Genomic DNA, 16363 nt, shown 5'->3' with positions numbered 1-16363 from the left:
ACAAATGCCCAATGAATGAGCCACCTCGGAGGGATGATGACATGAATCAGTCTTCTACTTACAATTAGGTTCCCCTCCCAACACACACACACACAGATTACAAGGGATTCTATTTCTTTTTCAGAAAGTTTGAGGAAACTTAAGGATAAACATGAATAAAGAGTGAACGTCCAATTACAAGTTCAAAAAGAAATTCTTCAATGAAAGAGCTTACTCAGCTCCAAAGTAAACCCTGATAAAGTTATGTAATAACCAGGAAACTGTAAAATATAATCTCTGATCACACTTTCATTTCTTTCCAGGCCCTGAAAGAAGTAACTGGTAAAGATAAGGTCATGGCCATTAATGCTTTAACATGACCAGACTGAGAAATGGAACTTCCTTGACGTATCAGAAAAAAGAAATCCCCACAGCATATACCCATGCACTTTGGGAGAGTTCATTAGTAAAACAGGATGGGGAAATTGCCATCAATCACCAATAGGTCTATGAAAGCATCCCCCCACTCCAGCCTGAAAGGGCCCATTCCCTTGTGCTCACCAAACGTGGGCTGCCCAAGTACAAAACCATGTGAAACACAAGTCAGCACCCAGTGAAATAAAAAGGAATATTTCGAGAAACGCCGATCTCACACACAAAATGAAGCCTCAACTGCAAAAGCGGGGAAATGAACGTTTATCGCCTTACCTTTGCCAGAACTCTGGATGTAACCAGTGCTTCTCAGGCTCTTTTAATTAGGGTCTCTCTATACATCCGCGGACTCCCTCTTCTTTCTGCCCACGGTAGGACAGGAAACAACGTTCTAACACTTCAAATGCTTGGCTGTTAAGAGCTAAAAACAGATCCTGTGCAATGCTGGATATATTTTTGTCTGCTAGCTACACACCCTCATCATGTTCAATTTTTTCCATTGGTGGAAGAGTATGATGCAGGCTTACCCAGAAAGTGGTTTTCCATGGACTGCCGGCAGCGATTAGCCAGGACAGCCTGCCATCAGGCCTGGAGCCGCCGGGCTCGCCCATGACTGCGCTGCTGTGGGCCCTGCATTCCAGAATTACCACCAAAGTTCCATAGGAACGCAGCTCCCCAGTTTGCTGAATAAAGGTTTACTCACTCGAAGGGTGCCTCAGCTGCTTTTTTAAGCCCCTTGGCAGGAAGAATACACACCTACCATCCTGGTGTTTGAGCGGTAGTAAACATTCTGTCTCCAAAACCACAGCTGGAATGTCGGCCATAAAAACCCTGCCTCAAGAGCAGCCCTTCCAAATCATTTTGTGATTTGCAAAATAGAGGGTGTGCACTCTTTGTGCCTTGCTGGAGTTATTTCCTTTTCCAGTGAGCTGAAAACTACAGAGCCTTACACTGGAAGTCCCTGTTATTCCAAAAGGTGGCTATTTTCTCCAAAAGATGCATTTAATTGCCCTTAAAAAAAAAAAAAAGTGATAAACCAGAGGTTCACAGGTTTTGAAGTCTTGCAGTAGCTTTTGAAAAAAGACCCCCCATTTCAAGTATTCCCAAAAGATAAGGTGAGGTATTGGGGAGGGGATGCTGAATGAGAGAACAGGATTCCATCTCTGCAGTAAGATTTTCCATTTTAAGTTTCAATTTTTGAAATTATAGTCCATAGAAGAAAACAGTTTAAGCAGAGGTTTCCAAGTTGTTCTGGACAAACACATGACAACAGTTTTTTTCAGAAAGCACTTCTCATAAAAAATGTGAATGGACTTCACCGGTGACCCAGCGGCTAAGACTATACCATCCCAAAGCAAGGGGCCCAGGTTCGATCCTCGATTGGGCAACCAGATCCTGCAAGTCGCATATAAGATTCTACATGTCACAACCAAAGATCAAATATCCTGTGTGCCACAAATAAGACCCAGTACAGCCAAATTAATACTTCTTAAAAAGCAAAAAACAAATTTTTAAAGACCTGTTTAAAAAAAAATGAATGGATCCATACATGCAACAGACAAGATTCTTAAGTAATACTAAAGACAAGATTCTACTTTAGACACATAAGCTTTTAATTTCTTATCTTGCATAAGAAAATGAGTATTTATGTACACATACATACATCAACACACTCAGGTACACACTCACACACATGCAAACTGAATTTTGTTTCCATACAGTTTCCATGTAGTTAATGCATGTTTGAAGATATACTTTCTAATCTTAGTTGACACATAAGAGCCATCACAAAACGTCATTAGCCCAATAGTTATAAAAAGCCATCTAACCTCCACAAAAATTGACATTAGTAAACACAGAACCAAGGAATTTTTAGTGCTGGTGGAGAAAGAAGAATAAAAAATTCCCATCCCCAGAGGCTTCAGGTGACTTGCTTCAGGCCACACCACTGCAGAGCCAAGACCTGCCACCCAAGTAACCACAAGCCCTGGGACGAAGTCAGAAGGTTGCCACGGAAGCCACGTCACACAACAGAAAACATGGGAATTCCCAAAATGTTCATTTGACCTGTGTCTGTATTTTAAAAAAAAAGTCTAAGTAAATACAAAAGAAGAAAGGGTGCAATTTAAGTCACTGAGCTCCTGTTCCTTTAGCTCTAGCACCATCATTTCTGTTACCCAAAAAATAAAGTATCAGCCAACAGAAAACAAGCATGTTTCTTTCAAACAACCCTGAGTCAGAACAACTACTCCTTGATACAAAGGAGAGAAAGGGAATTATATCAGAACGAATATGTTTCTGAGGGTGGAAAACGTATCAGAAGAACAATTAATTGCAAGGAAATATTTTTGTACCCCTGTTATTAAGACAATTCTGACCTTTTGATATGTTGTATACACATAGATCACTCTAAGTCAGAACTGTCCAAAGACTGACTTATCTTCAACATTCCTCAGACACTTCCAATGGGTTTGCATTGTCTGATTCCATTCTTTATCACTGAGGTCACCCAAGTAACTTTAGTTCTATGAATTTAGAGTCACTTGGGGTTTCAAACTATGTTAGATTTTTCAAGGTCTTTAGACTTTGTCCAACTACAGCAAAATACTCTCAGCTTAGTACTTCATCCTAAAATTACAAAACCCAGCATATTTCCACACCATGAAACCTAGACTTTATCTTTCTAATGCTTCATTCTGACATAATAATATAACAGGATACATGCATTAATAGTCATCTAAAACTGAATTCCTTGGCAAAGATCTGAGCACTATGTAAATTACTAAAGAAATAGTCTGTCCTCAAACACATACTGCAAAATGACACATGTAAAAGCAAATATAGCAAAATGTTAACAATTACAGAGTAGAATTCAAGTTATGGGTCTATTAAGTTCAGTCTCTCAGTCATGTCCAACTCTTTGCAATCCCATGAACTGCAGCACACCAGGCTTCCCTGTCCATCACCAACTCCCAGAGCTTGCTGAAACTCATGTCCATTGAATTGGTGATACCATCCAACCATCTCATCCTCTGTCATCCCTTTCTCTTCCTGCCTTTAATCCTTCCCAGCATCAGGGTCTTTTCCAGTGAGTCAGTCTTCACATCAGGTGGCCAAAGTATTGGAGCTTCAGCTTCAGCATCAGTCCTTCCAATGAATATTCAGGACCATTTCCTTTAGGATGGACTGGTTGGATCTCCTTGTAGTCCACAGGACTCTCAAGAGTCTTCTCCAACACTACAGTTCAAAAGCATCAATTTTTCAGTGCTCAGCTTTTTTTATGGTACAACTCTCACATCCATAGATGACTACTGGAAAAACCATAGGTTTGACTAGACGGACATTTGTCAGCAAAGTAACGTCTCATGTCTCCGCTTTTTAATATGCTGTCTAGGTCTACTATTCACTATACAATTCTTTGAACTTTTCTGTATTTTCACAGATATTCTTAATAAACGGTTAGAAGGAAATGACACAAACACACTCACAAAGTAGAAAAATGGTTGCCAGGATGGAGGAGGGAGAAATAGAAGAGGTTGGTAAAAGGGAACAAATTTTCAGCTAATAAGAAATGTTTAATAAACATAAAATGTAGTGGAAATATCTCAGATTTCACAAGGGACATGAGTTAAAAACTCATCTCCTAGTGACTTAGAAGCCTTCTAAAGACCCTGATGCTAGGAAAGATTGAAGGCAGGAGGAGAAGGGGACAACAGAGGATGAGATGATTGGATGGCATCACCAACTCGATGGGCATAAGCCTAAGCAAGCTCCGGAAGTTGGTGATGGACAGGGAAGCCTGGCATGCTGCAGTCCATGGGGTCGCAAAGATTTGAACACTACTGAGTGACTGAACTGAACTGAAATCCCATTACCCTCACCATAAAATGGGGTGGATAATAATGTCTATCTAGAATAAAAATATAAAAAGATATAAGTAGTTAATCTATAAGTAGTTACAGAAAAACTGACATTAAGAATACAATTTTAAAAGGAGTATGTTGGGGCAATCCAGGAGAGAGGGGATACATGAAAACATATGACTGATTCACTTTGTTCTGTGACAGAAATTAACACAACATTGTATCTATACCCCCAATAAGTTAAAATAATAATAACAACAATAAAAGAAAGTCAGGAACAAAAAAAAGGAATATGAACTCTCAGAAATAACCTCTCCATTTAAAAATCAAGAAACTCAATTTCTACCGTATTCTTCACTTCTGACATCAGCCACACAATGATACAGAAAGAATATCCCATCAAGCATCATTTTTTATTAATAATCTACAGTCAAGTCTAAGGGCTTCATCTGGTTAAAAAAAAAAAAAAAACATACACATACACACATACTGCCTTCCCAGGAGGTGCAGTTGATAAAGAATCTGCCTGCCAATGCAGGAGACTTAAGAGATGCAGGCTTATGGCAACCCACTCCAGTATTCTTGACTGGAAAGTTCAATGGACAGAGGAGCCTGGTGGGCTACAGTCCATAGGGTCACAAAGAGTCAGACACAATTATGCACACATGTGTATACACACACACACATATAATAGTAATAATAAAGACTAAAAACATAAATTACTTTTATCCAAACAGGATCTCAAAAGATAGAATAATCTCTCACAAATATAAACATCCACCTTTGAGGAAATAACACAAATGAGGAAAACCTCCACAATACTCTAAGGGGCTATAAGAGCTTTTAGTCCGCTGCTTCGTCATAATAGAAATGCAATATTTCAAATAACATGGACTGAAAAGATATGGAATTGAGCAATGCCTTTGCAAAAATGTCCTAGATGAAGCCCATGCCAGAAGAAAAGGAAACATGCAAAATATTCATGTGAAAACCCTAAAATCCAAATAAATATCACCTGAGGTGGTCTTCCTCCCCATCTCACCAAAAGGCAAAAATCCTAACAAGTCTGTTTCTAAAACCAAATGCGACTGAATTAGCCCAGAGATGAGTGAACGTGTATGGGGCTGGCCTTCATATCCAAACTCCCACAGTTTGAAAGTTTCACCTCCCACGTGTGACCCTGGAAACCCACACAACTGACACGTGGAATTCCTCTGCCACCCAGGCATTGTTCCCAGGGGCCAGCAAACAGCGCAGGCCCCAGACATTAGGGTCCCTCTTTCTTGACCTCAGACCCTGTGGTGTGACATTAGATCAATCACTTTTCAGCTTCTCAGTCTGTGAAAGGGAGATAATACTACCTACCTCACAGTCCTTCCTAAAGGAGTTCGGTCCTGGGTGTTCCTTGGAAGGACTGATGCTGAGGCTGAAATTCCAATACTTTGGCCACCTCATGTGAAGAGTTGACTCATTGGAAAAGACCCTGATGCTGGGAGGGATTGGGGGCAGGAAGAGAAGGGGACGACAGAGGATGAGATGGCTGGATGGCATCACCGACTCGATGGACATGAGTTTGGGTAAACTCCAGGAGTTGGTGATAGACAGGGAGGCCTGGCGTGCTGCAATTCATAGGGACGCAGAGAGTCGGACATGACTGAGCAACTGAACTGAACCGACCTGACCTCACAGGGCTGTTGTCAGGATTAAGTAAAATAATACATGCAGATTGTGTAACACAAGGCCTGCCCAAGAATGCAAAGCAGAGATCTTGTTATGTGTCTACTGCTACGTCTAGTGCTTTAAAAAGTACCTGGCACATGGTGAATACCCAATAAATCAGTAAATATCCCTTGAGTCAGTGAATGAATGAGTGAGTGAATGGGAGATGATGGTGATGATGGCAGTGGTGATGAACAGGCAAAGAAAAGAGCACTGGGAAATTCCCCAGCAGTCCAGTGGTTAGGACTCCACGCTTTCACTACTGAGGGCCCAGGATTCAATCCCAGGTCAGGGAACTAAGATCCTGCAAGCTGCACAGTACGGCCAATAAATAAACAAACAGATAAAATAAAAACTTTTTTTAAAAAGGAGCTTCCGGTGCAGTCTACATATTTGTGTCAGAAGACTCTAAAACCCATTTAAAATAAGCCATTCACACATTATCAATGCCCATCAAGCACATCTTCCAGAGAGTTCCTGCTTGAAATTGTCCAGCTGTCCTCCTGTAGCATTGCACATTCCAGGCTGCTTTAGCCTCACAGAGATGCGTGAACAGCCCACGGTCACGCACCTTTCAAGTCAACAGTCAACCCTAAGACAATTCAAAATGCAACGCTAGCGTGGTAAAGTGTTGCTTTAAAACCACCTCTTCACAAATGTGGATTAAGAAGAAAACATTGCTCCTGTAAATCAATGAAAAACTTAGTATTTACAAAGTGAGAACAAAATAGACAGCAAAATTAACTTTCAAGTTTTTCAAAAGCAAACTGGAGGTGCCTACAAAATCTACAATGTTAAGATAATCAAGATGCAATACTAACATGGTATGTAGTTGCTTTAAAACCACAGCACATCTAAATTTTATAATACAGTCTGTTTCTAAGTGTTTTGAAGGCATCAAATGTGCAAAAAATAAATAAATAAAATTAATGGAGATAGTTATCATGAAAATGAAACATTTTACAGTGTAAATATTTATGAAATCCAAGTGGTACCTTACATTTCATACAATTAAGCCCTAACAATTTATCCAAATGAGCAGTTAATTACTTTAAGAATGAGCAAATATTAAGTGACATAAAAATTAAGATTTAGAGCAAATTCTTAAAAAAGCTTTCTTTTATTTTATTTTTTTTTTTAAAGCTTTCCTTTAAAGGAACTTTTTTCTCTAAGTCCTAATATCCAAATTAAAAACACTTTGATGTTTAACAATTATTGACAATGTATAAAATTCTAAATTTGGGAGTTAAATCTTTTTTATTTTTCTTTTTGGTTGCAGTGCTCAGCTTGCCAGACCTTAGTTCTCTGACCAGGAACTGAACCCAGACCCTCGGTAGCGACAGCACGGAGTCCTAACCATTGGGCTGCCAGGGAATTCCCCCAAATCCTAAATTTTGAAACTAAATAGAAAATTTTATTACCAAGTAATAGGTAATATTTTATATAAATGACAAAATGTGTATTAAAATCATGCTACCAATGGAAATAAAACTACAAAATGAGTTTCAGATAAGGTATTATTAAAATAAAAAATTTTAGTAGAAAAAATCATTTAATAGGAACTATGCTTGTAAAATCCTGTCTTATAAATACTAACCACCAGACACATCTGTTTACAACATTTTTGAAGGGTTATATTGGAAGTTAAGAAAATACAAGTTAAAAAAAAAGAAAGAAAATACAAGTAATCTGCCCAGAACTCAATGTAATTAAGAAGTGTTCAGTTCTGCCTCTCACAATATTTTCTTTTTGTGGACTGAAGTGAAACTGTTTTAGCTGAAAGGTTTCTAATCAGTTTAACTCAGAATAATTGAATCTGAGTTTTTGAAGAGACCCTGCGGGTCATCCATCTATCAAGCCTGGTCCCGCTTCCAATGTGAGAACCATCTCCGGTATCCTGATAGATGGACTCCTCCCTTCTCCCTAAATACATGGAGGGATGGGAAGTTCCCAGCTCTATTAGGGAGCACATTCCACTGGTAAGTCACCAATTGATAGATGAGAACTCCTTCCCCAGACTTCAGATGAGTCATCCTAAAACCTCCACTAATTAAGTTCAGCCTTTCCATCATTATCCGCACACACATTTTACACGCCCTTTCTACCGAATCGCCCTACAAACAGCAGCGGCGTTCACGGTTCTTCCTGGCTCTCTCCCTCCCTTTTAGACCATCTTCACAATGAAGCCAGAGCCACCTTGTAAAACAGAACAGACAGACAACAGCAGATTATGTTTTTCACTAAAAATCAAATGCACGTGGAAGAGAGTCCTAAAGGCTTCAGTCTGCATCACCCCACTCAGAGTAAAAGAGGCCACAGGCCCTCCCTGGCGCCACAAAGCCTGGGAAACGTTGGGGCTGAGTGGCAAAGGCAGGATGGAACCTTCTTCCAGAGTCCCCACGCGTGTATAGCTGGTTCCCAGTCCACCGAGCCAGACCCAAGAACCGAGCTTAAGGACGTCGAGGGAGAATTTGCTGCCGAAAGAAAGGACCTAAAATAAAGCAAAAGAATGGTGTCTGAACGCAGAAGGAAATGTTTACTGTCCAGAGGAGGGATCAGTCTTGAAACGTATGAATGAGGCAGGACTGGGTGCTACCTTCTTAAGAAACAGAAACCATTTGTCTACAAATGAAATGCGTACAGGTATCCTTCAGCACACACACACAAATGCTCTGTTCTATTTTTCTTAAAATAAGAAAATTTAAGAAATAAAACAAATAAAATAATAAATAATAATAAAATAATAAAAATAAATACAAAATAATATAAATATAAATATATTTTTATATATTATAAATAGAATATAAATACATATGAATATATAATATAAATATATTTATAAAATATAAAATATTAAAAATAAAAATGATAATAAATAAATAAAATAATAAGGAAAATTTTTCTTAAAAGAAGAAGCTCTAGGAACTTTCCTGGCCATCCAATGGTTAAGACTTCACTTCCAATTCAGAGGGCACGGGTTCCATCTCTGGTTGGGGAACTAACATTCCACGTGTCACAAGGCATGGCCAAAAAAAAAGGAACTCTATAGAAGCATCTTCTATTTTTCCATTACGGATACAGAAGTAGATCACACCTTTTTCACTTTTCTCCCAATTCTACTAGAAACAAAACTACTTAAGTCAATGAGAAGTGGCAGGTGACAGTGTCACGAGACTGCACAGCGATGGGGACTACGGCCACCTGGCCCATGACAACCCATCCCAAAGAGCCAGCGGCTGCCCCGGGCCAGCTCATCACTGCCACCCGGGAATGCAGAACCCTGGGGATGTGCCAGCTGAAACTCCTTTTCAAGAAACACTGAAAATGTTGCTTTCATGTAAATTTTTCCACTTTTTACAGGTAGGCAACTAATTTACATAACCTGAAAATACTTGTCAGGGACATATTTTGCAGGCCCACCAGAGCTTAGCCACAGCCCAGAACCAGCCAGAAGCCTCCCACTTTGCAACCTTGGATGTAAATGATAAACCCCAAAGAGGACAATTTCAAATAAGCAACAGTCCCGACTCCCTGACCTGGGAAGGCTAAATCCTAGGTCTCGAGGGGCATCCATCTGCATGACCAACTTGCCTGGGACACCAGAGGCACAGGTCTGATTCTGGAGATTGGCAGGGGGGCAAGTATGCAGAAGGGACATCGTGGGCTTCCCTGGTGGTTCAGTGTTTAAGAATCCTCCTGCCAATGCAGGTGACACGGGTTCAATCCTTGATCCAGGAAGATCCCACAAGCCACAGGGCAACTGATCCCAGGCACCATGACTATTGAGACTGTGCTCTAGAGCCCAGGAGCCGCAACTACAGAGCCCACGTGCTACAATTACTGAAGCCCATTCACAGCAACAAGAGAAGCTTCTCCAATCAGAAGCCCGTGCATCGCAACTAGAGAAAAGTCCTCGCAGCAACAAAGACCCACAGCACAGCCAAAAATAAATAAATACAAATACTTTTTAAAATTAAAATCTGTATCATAAAATTTTCTTAAAAAAAAAAAAATAAGGAGCATCATAAAAGACCATGCAGGCCATGGCACCCACCTTCCTGGTGAGTGGAGGAATTCTATCGATTCCTGCAGATCTATGGAGCTCTAGATTTGCAGCCAACCAGCCTCCAAACGCCACATCTGCCCGGAAGTTCATTACCACTCACCCCTCCCATTTCCCACAGCTCCGAAGAAAGTCCTTCCTATGAAACCCACAGTGGCTTCCTCCGGCTGCTGCTCTTCACTGGTCCTAGAGCTTCCTGAGAAGCTGATCAAGAGCACCCATTTCCCTGCTCCCTTTACATGTCAAGGATGGGTAGCATGGTTCCTACTAAGCTTCCTACTTTGACACTAAATATTCTTCTCTATTATAAGCAACAGGACACTATTCCCAGACATCCCAAACCATGCTTACTCTCCTCTGAGTGTCAACAGACTTCTAAAATCTCAGGTCTGGAAGGCAAGGATGAAGGAAACCAGGGATTAGGCAGCCTTGCTTCAGGAGCATTACCCATATTTTTAATATTTTATATTTGATTCTCATAGCAAATCTTCTTTGATTTGTGTTATCCTCACTACTTGGCAGATAAAGAAACTGGGTCAATGGATTTGCTGAAGGTCAGAAAACTGGTGCAACCAAAAAACCTCACACTAAGTCTGTCTGATACCAAAGGAACAACAGCATTGCTATACTTATGGGAAATGGCTTATCTACCATGTTTTCTCACTATTATAACTTACTGAAACGATCATTGTAAGCAAGTCTCTTCTTCCTGGAGATCTCAGGAATGAATCGCTGATCTCATCCACATAAGGCAAGAACAAATTCTCAAAGTTGTGTCACCATTTGACAAACGGTATCCAAATACATTATTTTTAAAACCTAGTTAATGTACTTCAAATATAGAAGTCCAAGCATAAACTAAATAAAATAGAAATTCATATGTGTATGAATATACTTAATCACCATCACTCCACGAGAAAAATGTTTTTCTTATTACCGTCTTACAGAGGAAACTGACCCAGAAAAGGTCAAAGGCAGGATTCAAAAACTCAGGCAGTGTGACTCCCCAAAAATCTAAACTTTAGGCTTTTCAAACAGGTGTCTCTGAGTCCCAGCTTTTGAACTTCGTGGAAACATAAGTGAAACACCTCTCCGAGGCTAAGTGGATATTCCTTCTGAATATTCTAATGTAGATGACACAAAGGCCAGTCAATACAAAGGTTACCAGCTACCATTAAAATGTGTACCTTCAATGTGTACTATATTTGTAAATAAACCCAGAAGTGTTAGAAAACTTCCTGCTTACAGGGAACCTAGTGTAAAACATGACAATTCTGCGAAGGAACATTTCACATTTTTTAAAACAGTAAGAAGCAAACTGAATCTTCAAAATCTCCTCCAGAGCACAGATTCCTCACCACATGACACTGACAGCTTACAGTGAGCTTCATTTAACTCATTATGTGTCTGGTCAAACAGTGTCTGTGGAGCCCCGGACACCGTCCTGGCAGAGAGGTCACAGGAGGAACAACAGACACGCGCACCAGTCTCTCGGAACTTCTGCTCCAGTAACCGCGGGCTGGGCAACGTGCCAACAAATTAGTACAAGCAGCAGAAAACTATCAGGTAAGGGCAAGCACTTTGCAGAGAATTAAAGCAAAGTGACGTCTGTGGGTGGAATGTAAGTCGGTGCAGCCACTATGGAGAACAGTATGAAGATCCCTTCAAAAACTAAAAGCAGAGCTACCATATAATCCAGCAATCCCACTTATGGGGCATATATCTGGAAAGGTGAAAACTCTAATTCAAAAAGATACACGCACTCCAGTGTTCATAGCAGTGCTGTTTATTTACAATAGACATGGAAACAACCTAAGTATTGATAGATGAATGGATAAAGCACAGGCAGTGTGTGTGTACACACACACACACACAATGAAATACTACTCAACCTTAAAAATGAATGAAATAATGCCATTTGCAGCAACATGAATGGACCTAGGGATTATTATACTAAGTGAAGTCAGACAAAGAAAGACAATTGTCATATGATATCCCTTACTTGTGGAATCTTAAAAAATGATGTAAATAAACTTATTTACAAAACAGAAAACAGACTCACGGAAATAGAAAACAAATTTATGGTTACCAACAGGGAAAGTGAGAGGAGGAATAAATTTGGAATTTGTGAGTAACAGATACATACTACTTTATATAAACAGATAACCAACAAGGTCCTACGGTATAGCACATGGAACCATATTCAATTTCTCATAATCACCTATATTGAAAAAGAATCTTAAAAAGTATATACACAAATAACTGACTCACTCCATCGTACACTTGAAACACAGCATCGTAAGTCAACTACACTTGCATGCATGCTCAGGCCTCTCTTTGCGACCCCACAGACTATAGCCTGCCAGGCTCCTCTGCCCATGGGATTTTCCAGGCAAGACTACAGGAGTGGGTTGCCATTTCCTCCTCCAGGGGACCCTCCTTCAGAGGATCATCCTGACCCACAGATCGAACCCGTGTCTCCTGCTTTGGCGGGCGGATTCTTTACCACTGAGCCACCTGGGAAGCCCCCTTCAATGTAAAAAATGTTTCAATAAATATATAAGTAAATAAAAGAGCGATAGTACAGCAGGTGGCTGGGTGGCCACCACATATTGGGTGCTCGGGGACAGACTCTGGAGGCAGCACCCTGAGTTGAGACCCACAGGGCACAGAGGGGCCCAGGAGAGATAAGACAGACTACAGCCTGGGGAGCTTTGCCTGTGTGTGTTTTAGCAAAACAAGCATGAACTGCAGACACTGCAGCACCTTTCCAAGGAACTACCCACAATCATGCCAAACAGTGCTTTGGGAACTGCTCAAATTTCCTACTGTAACACTTACCCTGCAACCAACACATCAACTAGTAAGATGCACCAGTCAGAAGGGAAACAGCCTCAACACCAGAGGTGAAACCTGACCTTTCCTCGGTGGTTTCCTAGTGCCCAAGTCCCCTGAGCTGTTCTGATCTTACAACTGCCACAAGAAATGATATTCTCTAGTCTGTTCTCAGGGCTTCCCAGGCGGCCCTGGTGGTAAAGAACCCACCTGCCAACGCAGGAGAGGTAAGAGACATGGGTGTGATCCCTCGGTTGGGAAGGCATGGCAACCCACTCAGTATTCTTGCCTGGAGAATCCCATGGACAGAAGAGTCTGGCAGGCCAAGTCTATAGTATTGCAAAGAGTCAGACACGACTGAGGCTACTTAGCATGCACAATCTGTTCTTCAGCAAGAGGTCCTAGTTGGTTTGGAGTTCAAACTTCCCAGGCTTCAGCTTCTCTACCTAAGCTCCCAGCAAAGATGGATATACACTTCTCCACAGAGACAGGATCAGCCAGCACAACAAATTAAGGGGCATTTGTAAAAAGCCACTCAGATTTGGTGCCCACTGCCTGCAAGAACCTTGGCCACCAGCCCCTAAAGGAATCTACACCACCTTTCCCCGCTCAGGTCTGAACACAAAGAGCAGTTAATAGAGAGATATGGGAAACAGGCACATAAACACCAACCACCAGACCTTATCGCTCTTGAGATGTACAAGGGCCTCAAACTTACCCCCAGAGGAAGTGTAGCCCACACTTCACGTAATCATTCATTCATCTGGAATGAGCTGGCTGAAGAGCTGTCTTTGTAATTCAAGCACAGAACCCTGGCAAGATAAACAAAAAAAAATAGGTGGTGAGAAACAAGTTTTCAAAAATCAGAGTTTTGTAACTAAAGTTCAATTTCTCAGCATTCTGCCCTATCTTGGGCTTAATACAAAAAGGGAGCATCTGAGAAAAAAACCAAGTATTAATTGTGTGCGTGCTCCATTGCTTCAGCTGTGTCCAACTCTTTGTGACCCTATTGTAGCCCACCAGGCTTCTCTGTCCATGAGATTCTCCAAGCAAGAATACTGGAGTGGGTTGCTATGCCCTCCTCCAGGGAATCTTCCCAACCCAGGGATCAAACCCATGTCTCCTGCATTTCAGGCAGATTCTTGATTCTTTACTGCGGAGCCACAGGGAAGCCCCAGCTATTAAGTGGTTAACTATAAAGGAAATGTGAGGGTCTTCCCACATTCTAATTGGAGAAGCAGCTATACTGCTTCATCCTATAACTATAAAGCCAAACCATTTTATAGATAGATATATGGAGGGAGGGGAAAAGTGGGGAAGGAAGGAGGGAGGAAGAGAAATGAGAGGAGATGGTTGGATGGATGGTTAAACAGACAGGATGGGCCACTATTCCACATGCTGAGGCTAGAGCAGTAAATAAGAGTGAAAGTCTCCGCTCTCACTGAGCTTTATTCAGATGGGAGGGAGTAGTCAAGCAAACAGGTAAATAAACAAATAAAAATATCCTAAGGTAACATTTACAATGCAGAGACACAAAACAGGGTGATGTGCTTGTGAGTGACAAGTGTCTAATGTAAACTGGAAGACCAAGAAATGGCCCTTCAAGATGGCAACTAAGTTGAGACTCGAATTTTTCAAAGTTAGTGAAATGATCCCCCAGCAGAGGGACCAGCCAAGACCCCAAGCAGCAGCAGGTGTCAAGAGCAATTATCATGGCCTGTGGACAGAAGCTGCATGCAAGGGCATGGAGTCAAAGGATCAGAGTTTTGTTACTTATTCTGCAGGTGGCTTCCGGGTCCTCTCCTACAATGGAAATAATATTTTCTTCCTATGTTTGATATGCTACACAGTGACGTTAGAACTCATGGCTCTGTTGGTCAACATACCAAAAAGTACCTCTCTTTTCTTTCACCATTTAAAGTGTTACACAGATGGCTTTCAGAGAATGAGACTTTTTTTTTTAATGACCTATAGTTGATTTACAATATTGTGTTAGTTTCAGGTGGAGACTTGTCTTTTCACAAAACATTATTTCACCCCTGCCATATACACAAGACACTATCTTATGATAATAATTGTATACCACGGCTCACAGTTCACAATCCTTGATAAAGAATACAGACTACGGAGCCAAAGGGTCAGAGTTCAACCCCTAACTTCCCCATGACCACCTCAGTGACATTATTAAAGTTGTCTGAGCCTCTCGTTTCTACAACCATAAAGTGGAAATGATATCTACTTTGCAGGGTTATTCTACATACACACACAGACTATAGCACACAGAAAATACTTAATAAAGTGGTTGAAAAAGTGTAATACTCAAAGTGGTGATACTTTCATTGTAACCAGTAACTACTGAGAAAGGTGTGATTATCAATGATTCATGCTGCAGAAATACACCTATATAACCGGGCACATTAGAGAGAACGATTTCCATTTAGAGATCATAGAATAGCCTATGGTGGACCTTTAAAAACCAGCCCAACTCCCTTCTCTAAAGAGAATTTAAAGCTTGAAGAAGTAGACTGATTTGCTCAAGGTGACATCATTGGTTCAGAGAAAAATCTTAGAAACCTAAATAAAAGACAGACTTGGTCTAGAGTGCCTACCTTATAAGATAAATCCTAAAGAGACATAGACTTCTAATTCTCTTTGTAATTAATCCAGGATGGACAAGAAAATATTTTTAGGTAGAATGGAAAATTAAATAAGTTTTAATAGACTCCACCTAAATACACTATACTGATAATTTTTTTAAAGGCCAAGAATTATCATACCTTACTGATGGCCTGATACTGACGATTATTTCCTACCCAGGGAACTATAAAGTCTAACACCTGCCACACTTAATTTTTTTCAATGATAACAATAGATAACAAGCACCTACTATGTGACGGACGTCTCCAAACATTCTGAATACTTTGCCATTTCATGAGTGTGATAGTCTTTTATTGCCTACACCTTTGCATACATTGTGTCCTGCTGGGAGTGTCTCCCTGGAGAACTCCTAATTATCCCTCAAGATCGAGCCTAAGTGTCTCCTCTTCCACGGAGCCTTCCCTGATCTACCTTTCTCTCGCCAAGACCACCCCCCACTTCACCTCACTGCTCTAATATAGACAACCACATTGCAATCATTTCTTTTTTCATTTGTCTGTCTTCTGGAGTAGATGTTGACTGCTTTGAAAGTAAAGGGTTTGTATTTCTTTGTTTTCCTGCTCTCAAGCACCGTGCCTTACACATGGGTGCTTAATAACACACAATGAATGGTTCAATGCAAGAATTGCCACATTATACTAAGACAACATGATTTAATTTCAGACTAGCTTTCTTTTCCAGTACGTCGCCATGACTTAGATTACAAATAAAAAGTTTACACCTTGACTACTGTAATAGTTAACATTATGGGTCAGCTCAATGAGGCTATGGTGCCCTGATGTCTGTTCAAATATCAGTCTAGATGTTGCTGTAA

The 16363-nt window shown here is 40.7% G+C and overlaps 1 protein-coding gene across 7 annotated transcripts in view; it reads right to left on the bottom strand.

Annotated features, from left to right (window-relative positions):
* The window catches only part of TIAM2 (TIAM Rac1 associated GEF 2), a 237974-nt gene that overhangs the window by 132621 nt on the left and 88990 nt on the right, over nt 1–16363 (bottom strand). For 6 of the 7 annotated variants that reach the window (XM_043888332.1, XM_043888330.1, XM_043888336.1 and 3 more), the window contains one exon: nt 13610–13703. The gene's annotated coding sequence lies outside the window, so the exon portion shown is untranslated. Of the gene's footprint in view, nt 1–687; nt 965–13609; nt 13704–16363 lie in introns of those variants that run through there. The other variant, XM_043888334.1, reaches the window with a different exon arrangement.

This window comes from Cervus elaphus, chromosome 26 (genome assembly GCF_910594005.1).
Source record: "Cervus elaphus chromosome 26, mCerEla1.1, whole genome shotgun sequence".
Taxonomy (NCBI): Eukaryota; Metazoa; Chordata; class Mammalia; order Artiodactyla; family Cervidae; genus Cervus; species Cervus elaphus.
Note: the sequence above shows the minus strand (reverse complement) of the source record. Positions and strands in the feature narration are given on the sequence as shown.